The 9,913-nt window shown below is 42.0% G+C and overlaps 1 annotated feature.

Annotated features, from left to right (window-relative positions):
* Positions 6,678–9,058: an enhancer, noted in NCBI's record as "VISTA enhancer mm1601". NCBI's record gives its function as "enhancer in: facial mesenchyme[3/5]" and the evidence as "EXISTENCE:transgenic organism evidence [ECO:0001131][PMID:17130149]".

The raw sequence follows: 9,913 nt of genomic DNA, 5'->3' as shown, positions 1-9,913 counted from the left end.
TGGTTTTGTCGTGGAATACTTTGGTTTCTCCATCTATGGTAATTGAGAGTTTGGCCGGGTATAGTAGCCTGGGCTGGCATTTGTGTTCTCTTAGTGTCTGTATAACATCTGTCCAGGCTCTTCTGGCTTTCATAGTCTCTGGTGAAAAGTCTGGTGTAATTCTGATAGGCCTTCCTTTATATGTTACTTGACCTTTCTCCCTTACTGCTTTTAATATTCTATCTTTATTTAGTGCATTTGTTGTTCTGATTATTATGTGTCGGGAGGAATTTCTTTTCTGGTCCAGTCTATTTGGAGTTCTGTATGCTTCTTGTATGATCATGGGCGTCTCTTTTTTTATGTTTGGGAAGTTTTCTTCTATTATTTTGTTGAAGATATTAGCTGGCCCTTTAAGTTGAAAATCTTCATTCTCATCAATTCCTATTATCCGTAGGTTTGGTCTTCTCATTGTGTCCTGGATTACCTGGATGTTTTGAGTTAGGATCCTTTTGCATTTTGTATTTTCTTTGACTGTTGTGTCGATATTCTCTATGGAATCTTCTGCACCTGAGATTCTCTCTTCCATTTCTTGTATTCTGTTGCTGATGCTCGCATCTATGGTTCCAGATCTCTTTCCTAGGGTTTCTATCTCCAGCGTTGCCTCGCTTTGGGTTTTCTTTATTGTGTCTACTTCCCCTTTTAGTTCTAGTATGGTTTTGTTCATTTCCATCACCTGTTTGGCTGTGTTTTCCTGCTTTTCTTTAAGAGCCTGTAACTCTTTAGCAGTGCTCTCCTGTAAATCTTTAAGTGACTTATGAAAGTCCTTCTTGATGTCCTCTATCATCATCATGAGAAATGTTTTTAAATCTGAGTCTAGATTTTCGGTTGTGTTGGGGTGCCCAGGACTAGGTGGGGTGGGAGTGCTGCGTTCTGATGATGGTGAGTGGTCTTGATTTCTGTTAGTAGGATTCTTAAGTTTGCCTTTCGCCATCTGGTAATCTCTGAAGCTAGCTGTTTTAGTTGTCACTGTTAAGAGCTTGTTCTTCAGGTGACTCTGTTAGCCTCTATGAGCAGACCTGGAGGGTAGCACTCTCCTTAGTTTCAGTGGGCAGAGTATTCTCTGCAGGCAAGCTCTCTTCTTGCAAGGCAGGTACCCAGATATCTGGTGTTCGAACCAGACTCCTGGCAGAAGTTGTGTTCCACTCACTAGAGGTCTTAGGATCACGTGTGGAATCCTGTGTGGGCCCTTGCGGGTGTCAGGCGACTCAGCTGGCAAGGTAGCCGGGGCTTGAGTGGAGTGGAAGGGGTTTGTGCCCCAGATCAAGCCCAGGTAGCCTGCTTCCCTATGTACCGCAGTCTCAAGTTCCACGCGATTGGATTGGGGTAGGCGCTGTGTTCCACTCACCAGAGGTCTTAGGGTCCCGTGGGGAGTCCCGTGTGGGCCCTTGCGGGTGTTGGGCAAGACTCTGCTGTCAAGGTAGCCCGGGGCTCGAGTCTCGAGTCGAGCGGAAGGGACTTGTGCCCCAGATCAGGCCCGGGTAGCCTGCTTCCCTATGTACCGCAGTCTCAAGTTCCGCGCGATTGGATTGGGGCAGGCACTGTGATCCACTCACCAGAGGTCTTAGGGTCCCGTGGGGAGTCCCGTGTGGACCCTTGCGGGTGTTGGGCAAGACTCTGCTGGCAAGGTAGCCCGGGGCTCGAGTCTCGAGTCGAGCGGAAGGGCTATAGGTATCTTCTTGAAGGATTTGTACTATGTTTGGAGTTAGCATTAACATAGAAATTAAAGAATTCCACGAATACAAGAAAGCTTGCGATTTTCAGGACAGAGTAAGTGCTCTGGTTCCACTCACACAGAATTGGTCATTACTTTCTGTGGTTTTCTTTGGAGCTCCCTGCCCCCCTTATAATGACAGTGGTCCAGTTATCATTCTGGCTCTTATAGCTTATGGAAACAGAAAACAGTGGGAGAAACTTTTCCATTCATTCGTTGTTCTTGTTTTGGAGGTGGAAATCAGCCTGGCGAGCTGTTGTTGAGCACACAAACACACTAGGAGTCTCTACTCACTAGCTTCCCTGCAATTAGTAATCAAATGGTTAAGTTTGGCAGGAGATTGTAAATAGAAGTCACTGTTTTACCAATGAGTTCACTCAAGATCATTTGCTGTGTTTCATTTTCTCTCATAGACATTTCCTTTTGGCTAACTAGAATGTAGATATGCAGCCAAGAAAGGTTCAGCCAAGTGAGTAAGGATGTCATAATAGATGTCAGAGCAACATGGTAGAAGGAAAAGGGGTCCCTAGTTAATCTTAAAGAGCAAAGCTGTTTATACTGGGTGTTTTACCTGACATTGTTTTGGGTTTTTTTTTTTTTTTTTTTTGGTTCTTTGTTTACTTTGATGGAAAATGTTCAATTTGATGGAAAATTAATTATTTTTGAGTCATATTCTTGGTATCTTTTGTTATAGCTGCTTAGCCAATACTGGACCTAATACATCTTTTTAAAATGTATTCCAATATTCTCCCTCTGCTTGGTTGACTCATAACTGGTTGACAAGCTGGCTCCTTAATCCATTAATGCCTACTCCTCAATATGGCATTTAATTACATTTGATGACTTTGAGGGACAGCAAAACTAGTTCCCTTTGGGCACAGGATTATCTCAAGTCAGAGTTAATAGCCTTAATGGTTTAAAATGGCACTAAATGGTTCTCTACATTTGGGGAAGGCCATCTGGTCATTTGCAGATAAGCATAATAATAAGCACCCGGGCAGATTTCCACATATGGGCTGAGATGCAGACATATTCCAAATTATATACACTATAAAATTTACCACCCCTCACTAAAATCCAAATCACAAACTATCCCTTACTTAATTTGCAATAATGAGTTGTCACTCAGTCAATGTGATTGAAATGAGTTTGTCACAAACAAAGACCCCACTAACTACATACTCTAATCAAGGTCAAAAGACAATCATAGTTTTGGGAAGAGCTTTTGAACATTCACATCAGTCAAGGACCTCAGCTGTGTCCAAGAGCCTACATGCACGCACGCACACACACACACACACACACACACACACACACACACACACACACAGAACACAGATCTGTTTAAAGTTGAGCAATGACAGTTGGGTAAAATCATGTTCTAGAAGCATTTCCATCTTCTGAGTGTGACTGATGAGTTATGAAAGAAAGTTGAAGGAGTCATAAACTAATTTCTGTGTTGCTGTAACATTTGTTTCCGTTTCCTGCCTCCCTTTTTGTCAAGGTTTTTAGACAGGTTGAATATAAACCTTAAGAAACCTTAGCATTGAAATGTCCATAATGATCCTCACTACTTCATAGGAATATTAGGAAGGAAACACAAAGGGTAACCAGCAAGGTCCTGAACCTTCCCGTTAACATTATTTGAGGATGTTTATATATTAATTAATTTTTAAACATTGGTACCTTAAGCTGCATACTTTACCTGACTCATGAGTTATCTGTGAATGCTCCCTTGATCCTGTAGTAGCATTAGTGACAATCCTCCAATTCCCTTTAATGTCTCTCAAAACCCTAAGTCATTTGGAAAGAAAATGTCCTTGTAATGGACAAAATGCCAGAGAGAAAGAGACCAGTGACTGGCTTTCTTGAATGGCTTTGGTAACCATGCCCCAGCTGCTTAGCATGTAGAGCAGAGATTGGCTGTATTGACTAGCTAGCCACTTACCTGGAAGAGTACTACAATGAAAGAATAAGGAAATAGCAGCCACACATGTTAAAATACGAACGAATGAAGCTACTGTATGTGAATCACTGTGGCGTAGTTCTTTCTCTAAAAATCACAGGCCATGAACTGGAGTTAACAGTCAAGGCTTACACTCTGGTAAATGACTGCGTTTTGTTTTATCCCTACTAACTAAAACCAAAGCAATAAACAGATTGAATTTCCTTTGTAAATAGTCTGCAAATTGGGAAGGTGGAGGCGGACTTGATCTTTTCCTGTGATTGGATGGGGTCTCTTTATCAGATGAGGCAGGCCAGGATTGAATGGCTTTGGGCTGCCCTCTTGTATTTTTAAACTTGCACCTAATTTACCATCCGACTTCGCACCTGGGTCTCCTTTGGCAACAGTGTGGTCCAGATTTTTTTGGCCCAATGGATATCTGCTTTTTGAATTATTTTTTTCCCAGATGTACTTTTCATGTAGCCAAATTTAGGCTTGTTTTATCATTTCCTGCCCCTCATGTTTAACCTCTTTGGGGACATTGCGATCAGCTGAGTGTTGACATTTCAGCCCTATTTTAAAGCATCTGCAATTTGCATCATCAAGCAAACCTCTTATACTTATTAATAAAGACAATATGAAATAATATTTCTATCAGAGATTATGCTCTCGATGTGGAAACACTGGCGTTTCTTCAGGGAAACTTCATTTATTCATTCTTGGCCATTTTCAAATCACATTCTTCTTTATCCCAATTTCATTTTGATGCCAAACAAAATAGGAAAACTCACACTGTGGACAATCATTTGCTCGTCACCACACACAGATAGCATTGCCTTTGTCGGCTGATGGCTTAAAGCTACTTAAGTAGTTTCGTTTCTATCAGGCTGGTGTCATAAGTTATTTCCATGTGACTCTTGGCTTCATTTTCCTCTTGGATTTTACATGACTTTTCCCTCTGTAGTCTGGAACTGCTCTCTGTTTTCTTGTTTTACAGGGTTGCTGAACTCTCAACTCCTGCTAGAAAGAGCAAATGGTTTAATTAACATTTTTTTTCTTCTGCTCCTTGAGTGTGTGAAACATTCGGCTCTACCTGCAACCCATTTAGAACAAGCTATCTGTTCTCTGGAGAATTTCTCTGGGCCATGGCTTATTCCTCTGACTCACATCTTCATGTCCTTCCTTTATTTCATTCCCTCCCATTGCCACCAGCTGGATTGGGACCAGCCTCTCCTAGCTGTTCTTCTTGCTTCTTTGCCTCCTCTTCCCATGGTTAGATACATGAGAGCTACGAGGTGGAGAGTCTTGAAAAACGGCCTCAAAAACAGCACTTTTACCCTCCCTGTAGAAAAATCACTAGGCATTAGACTACCTATGGATGAATAGTTCCTGGGGTTTTTTTGTTTTTTGTTTTCCTATCTGGATGCCTTGAAAGCTTTATGGGAAACAGAAGGTGTTATGAGGTCCCAGTTACCTTTCTGCTCCCTCATGATAGGAGTTCCTGAGACAAGAGGAACAATGTGCCTGGACATAAGGTTCTTCCAAATATAAGGGGCAGAATGAAAGAAAACATGGCACCTGCTTAGCTAGGCATACCCACTTGGCTTCCTCTTGGGCTGGAGCAGAAAGAGAAGAGAAAGCCTTACCAATCCCTGGCTAGCTAATTTTTCTATTTACTGGTCAAAACTTGCTGGTGTTGAGCTGAGCCTCCAGACTTCTGGTTTACCCCATTCATGTATGAGCAGAAGCGCCATTTCTCTCTGGGGTCTTTGCCGACTCCCTCAGCTTATCTTCACCTTACCTTTCTCCTGCCACACTGCCTCTGAATATTAGGTAAATGCCTTCTTACTATTCTAATCCTTTTTGCTGGCAAGCTTTGGGTCATCCATTACATCTGCCCAGGCTGCTTTAATCAAAGCAGCACACTCATGTTTAGTTCCATTTCCAGGAGATTTCTATCCTGTTACTTTCTCTCTTTTTTTTTTCATCTTCTTTCCTTTCATCCACAAACTTTTATTAGACCTTTGTGAAGCCAATTGAGATAGCAGGGAGTATACATTATAATTCATTTGAAAAAGAATCAGCTGCATTTTGATGAGCACGATCATTTTGCAAAGCATGTGGGAAACAAAGCTATTGTGCCCCCTCTGTGTGTACAGGGTTGGAAGGCGCAGGCTCATACTTGTCTCTTCTCACCTCGTGGTTAAGCAGTCCAGTCACATCAGCAGCCTGGCACCGATTGCTAGCCATATCTCACCCTCACTATGGCAGGAGGCAATCAATAGGTGGATTAATCACACTTTGGGGAGCTTGCACCCCAGGAAGGAGAGAAAATGAGGTTTGGAAGAGGAGGCTGCAGTCAATGTGTTCTGCCTGGAGTTCGCAGCCTGGTGCACACAATACAGAACCACAAATAAAATCCACTTCACCCAGGACAGTGACCTTGACCAGTTGCGCAATGACACCTTCTAGAGATTTACCATCAGCTTGGCCAGCTGAAGGCCAAGGCTTTAAGCACGTGCACACACACAGACACACACACACACACACACCAAAGATGTTAATAATGTACACTAAAAGTATAATGAGATTTAGTTGATCAAATAAGATTATTTGAAAAGAATTCTCTGTGTGTGTTCATGTTTATATATGGGTGTATACGTTCATATATATATATATATATATATATATATGTACACATATATATACATGTATATATATATGTGTGTGTGTGTTTGTGTATGTTCATGTTTGTATATGTGTATGTGTGTATGTATGTGTATATCTGTGTCCGTGTGCATACACATGTGTTTTCAATGAGTATCTAAAGTCACTGAAATTTGAAAAGACACAGGGAAGTTTTGTTGTTGCTGTTTGCCTGTTTCATTTATTTATAACCAAAGGGTTTATAATGACAATTTTAAATCAGAGTGGGTTGTCAGGATAGCAAAGTCTGGATTATTGGCAGAGAGGTCAGGGTGGCGCTGGAGACCTGGGTTTACAGCAAAAGGAACTATTATATAATAGCACTGCATTCATAATAGCACTTCAAGGAGCACTGCATTTTAAGGAAAAAAAAATCAAAATTGAGTCTTCTCTATCAAGGAGCCAAAAGAAAGCAGCTGAGCTCCCGTCTCAGTTCCCTCACCTCAGCAATGGACCAATCCTGTCTTGCAAAATGAATACAAGAACAGACAGAAACCATGCAGACCAAGGCGTTTCATCAGCAGACAAAGGCTCTACAAACTTAACCATTGTTATCCAGGCACACTTCTAGAAAAACAAACAAACAAACAAACAAACAAAAACAAAGAGACAAAAACCAAAACAAAACAAGGGAGTTAAATATTTTCAGATTTGGCTGCCTTCCCTGAACTGATCCCTTAACCTGCTTATACAACATAAAAAGACATCATAGAAAGTAATGTCGTCTTGCACTTCAAAAATATAAATAAACACTCCAATGACTAAATTTTCTGAGTGAAGCTATTGGCTCTACCTATATTTTCAAAATGCACTCTGGGACCCTTGGCCTCCTGACTGCCCTTCCTCTCACACTGAGGAAAACCAGCATCATTTACAAAACGCTTTGATTAGCGTTTGATTAAGGAGTTCTGACCTTTTTGGAATTAGTCTCATAATTACAGGGCTGTGGATGGTCCCCAGCCTCTCTGTAGCTCCCCTGGTTCAGACTGCTTTGCAGTGGTCTGAGTGACAGGCACTGAAGAGCAATGCCCCACTAATGCTATAATCACCAGGTACCACTTAAGCGCAGCTCAGAGCATCTTTGTTCCAGAGTGGAGTGCAAAGGGGAAGGCTCCTGTGTGAGGCTCTTGTTCCTTTTCCTGTGCGTTCCGTTTCTGCTTTCAGCAGCTTTCTTAATTCAATCACCGCCTCTATCCAACACAATAACCAGAAGAGGCTGGGAGAGGAGAGAAGGTAGTTTGGGGGCTTGGGGGGGGGGAGAACAGGGGGCTGGGAGGGAGAACTAAATCAAAGTCTTCATTCCCCTTTCCTGAAACAGCTCGTGCTGGGAGAGAGCACCAGCTGGGCGAGTTGGCTGAGGGGCCTGGGCTACAGAGTGGACAGCAGGTGTTCCCTGTAACATGACACGCTAGAGCCAGGCATGGCCCAAAAAGTAAAGAAGGAACCTTCCTCTGCATTGTAAGCACGCCTGCCTTTGGCCTCCAGAGTTTTCAAAAGCGTAAAGGAAATGAGTCAGAATGTGAGAATTCGCCCGTTTGGTGGTGATCGGCATGTTTCACCGCACCGCACTGTTTTATCTCACGAGTGAGACATGACGGAGAGCGAGCAGGACCACCAGAGCCTCGCGCCTCCACACTGAACTTCTGGGAACCCATGAGCTAATGGTGCTTTGGCTCCTGCTCTTAGGAGAGACCTGAGAATTGCTGCCCAAGTTAGCCTAAACCTGGTCCAACATTTTCTCGAGTGTGTGAGATGTAAATAGAACTCATGTGAGAAAGATGCTCTGGGTCTAAATAAGTATGGAAAATTTTGGATCCGATACATCTAAACAGGTTGCTTCACTGTGGGACTTCTTGGGGTTTTAAATTACTTGATTTACTTAATGATTTTCTAAAAGGAAGGCAAAAAAAAAAATGTGTAGGCCATTGCAAACGTTTCTGAATTATAAAATTCTGTGTATGAGATGCCACTTGGAAACAAATGACAGTCAACACCATGGAAGTCTTCTGTCCTTGGGGTTACAGATGTGCCTTGCCTGTGAGAGCTTGTTGCTTTCCTAGATGTGAGTGTGTTTAAAAACAAAACATCAACAACAACAACACGCTGCATATAGTTGTAGGCCTCCAAATATTCTGGTGCAAAAAACTCATTTAATTTGCTTTTTGGAGAAGAATTTCCTCATTGGAATTATGCTAACCTTTCTCCACATGTTAGACCTTCGGTCCTCAGATCTTCCTTCTCGGCTGCCTTTGTAAAGCTAAGGTCCAAGAGAAGGATAAGTCCTGGGAATACTGTAAATTCCCCTGGGAGAAGAGCACGGTACACCCATACTGGGTAGACTCTTGACTGAGCCTGGCAGAGGCTAGAGGATCTGAACAAGTCAGTTCATAGCTGTGCCACATTTCCCGTCTCTACAAAGTGGAGTTGAAATATCAAGGTTTGGTGTAAGAAACAACCTTCCTCAGAGCTCGAGGAAGCCTGGCTCCTGCGTAGGTCCCAGCTGCTGTGCTTTCTATCCCCAGACAGGCAGTGTGCTAGGTAGAACCCCCAGCTGACATTTATCACAGTGAATTCAATACTCAGACTCCAGGCTTCAAGCTACATCTCATGCAATCCCTCCCCCAGAAATCAGCAGATGGTAGGCATCCAAGTGGGAGGGGACTCAGAGAAAATTAAATAAACTGTCCCCTAGGGTCATTCAAGATGTTACTCTTTGTGGTTTTGTAATTTTTTTGTTTTTTGTTTTTTTAGGTTTCCAATGTGATTTTGTTATTGAGAACATGAAAAAAAAAGGAAAAAATGCAATAAAAATGCTTTATGAAGAAAGATGTTCACCCGCAGTATTACTTATATTGGTGATAAAGCAGAAACAAAACAATGTTTCAATAATCAAGAAACGCCTAAGTAAATTATGTTAGAGCTGTGTGATAGACTATCATGTAGCATAATGGCTATGCTTTCTATTTTAATAAATAGTTTTATGAGGAGTTTTATAAAAAAGAAAATGGTTATGGTAGAATATTAGTGAAAATTGAGATACAAAATAACATAAAGAATATGATCACAATTATGTAAAAATAAAGCTAGCAAAAGATCAGATGGAACTGGTCATAGTTTACTTGGTAATGGATCTTCTTAACTATAAATTTCTGAAATTACCATAACTATGAATTGTTTATAGTTTTTAAAGATCATTTTATTTAGAAACAAAAATAAGAAACAGCAAATGTTTCAATTTATCCAAACTTACTGCTTACCCTGGATACCAGGCTAAGTGGGCACATGAGTGGTTAGCCTTAGTGACAAGATAAAAAATGCAGGCAAGGGGTAGGGGACTTTTGGCAGGCTAATGTCAAAATGTACCCCTGAGAAACTATGATATGCAGCAGATCTGGTATAAGAAGCTTATTGGGGGAGGGGAGGGGAGAGGAGTGGGGACATGGGGGAGAGATGGAGGCAGACAGGCAGAAAGAAAGAGGAAAGGGGGGAATCTGAGGTGGATGGGGGCCCTT

This window comes from Mus musculus, chromosome 1 (genome assembly GCF_000001635.26).
Source record: "Mus musculus strain C57BL/6J chromosome 1, GRCm38.p6 C57BL/6J".
Taxonomy (NCBI): Eukaryota; Metazoa; Chordata; class Mammalia; order Rodentia; family Muridae; genus Mus; species Mus musculus.
Note: the sequence above shows the minus strand (reverse complement) of the source record. Positions and strands in the feature narration are given on the sequence as shown.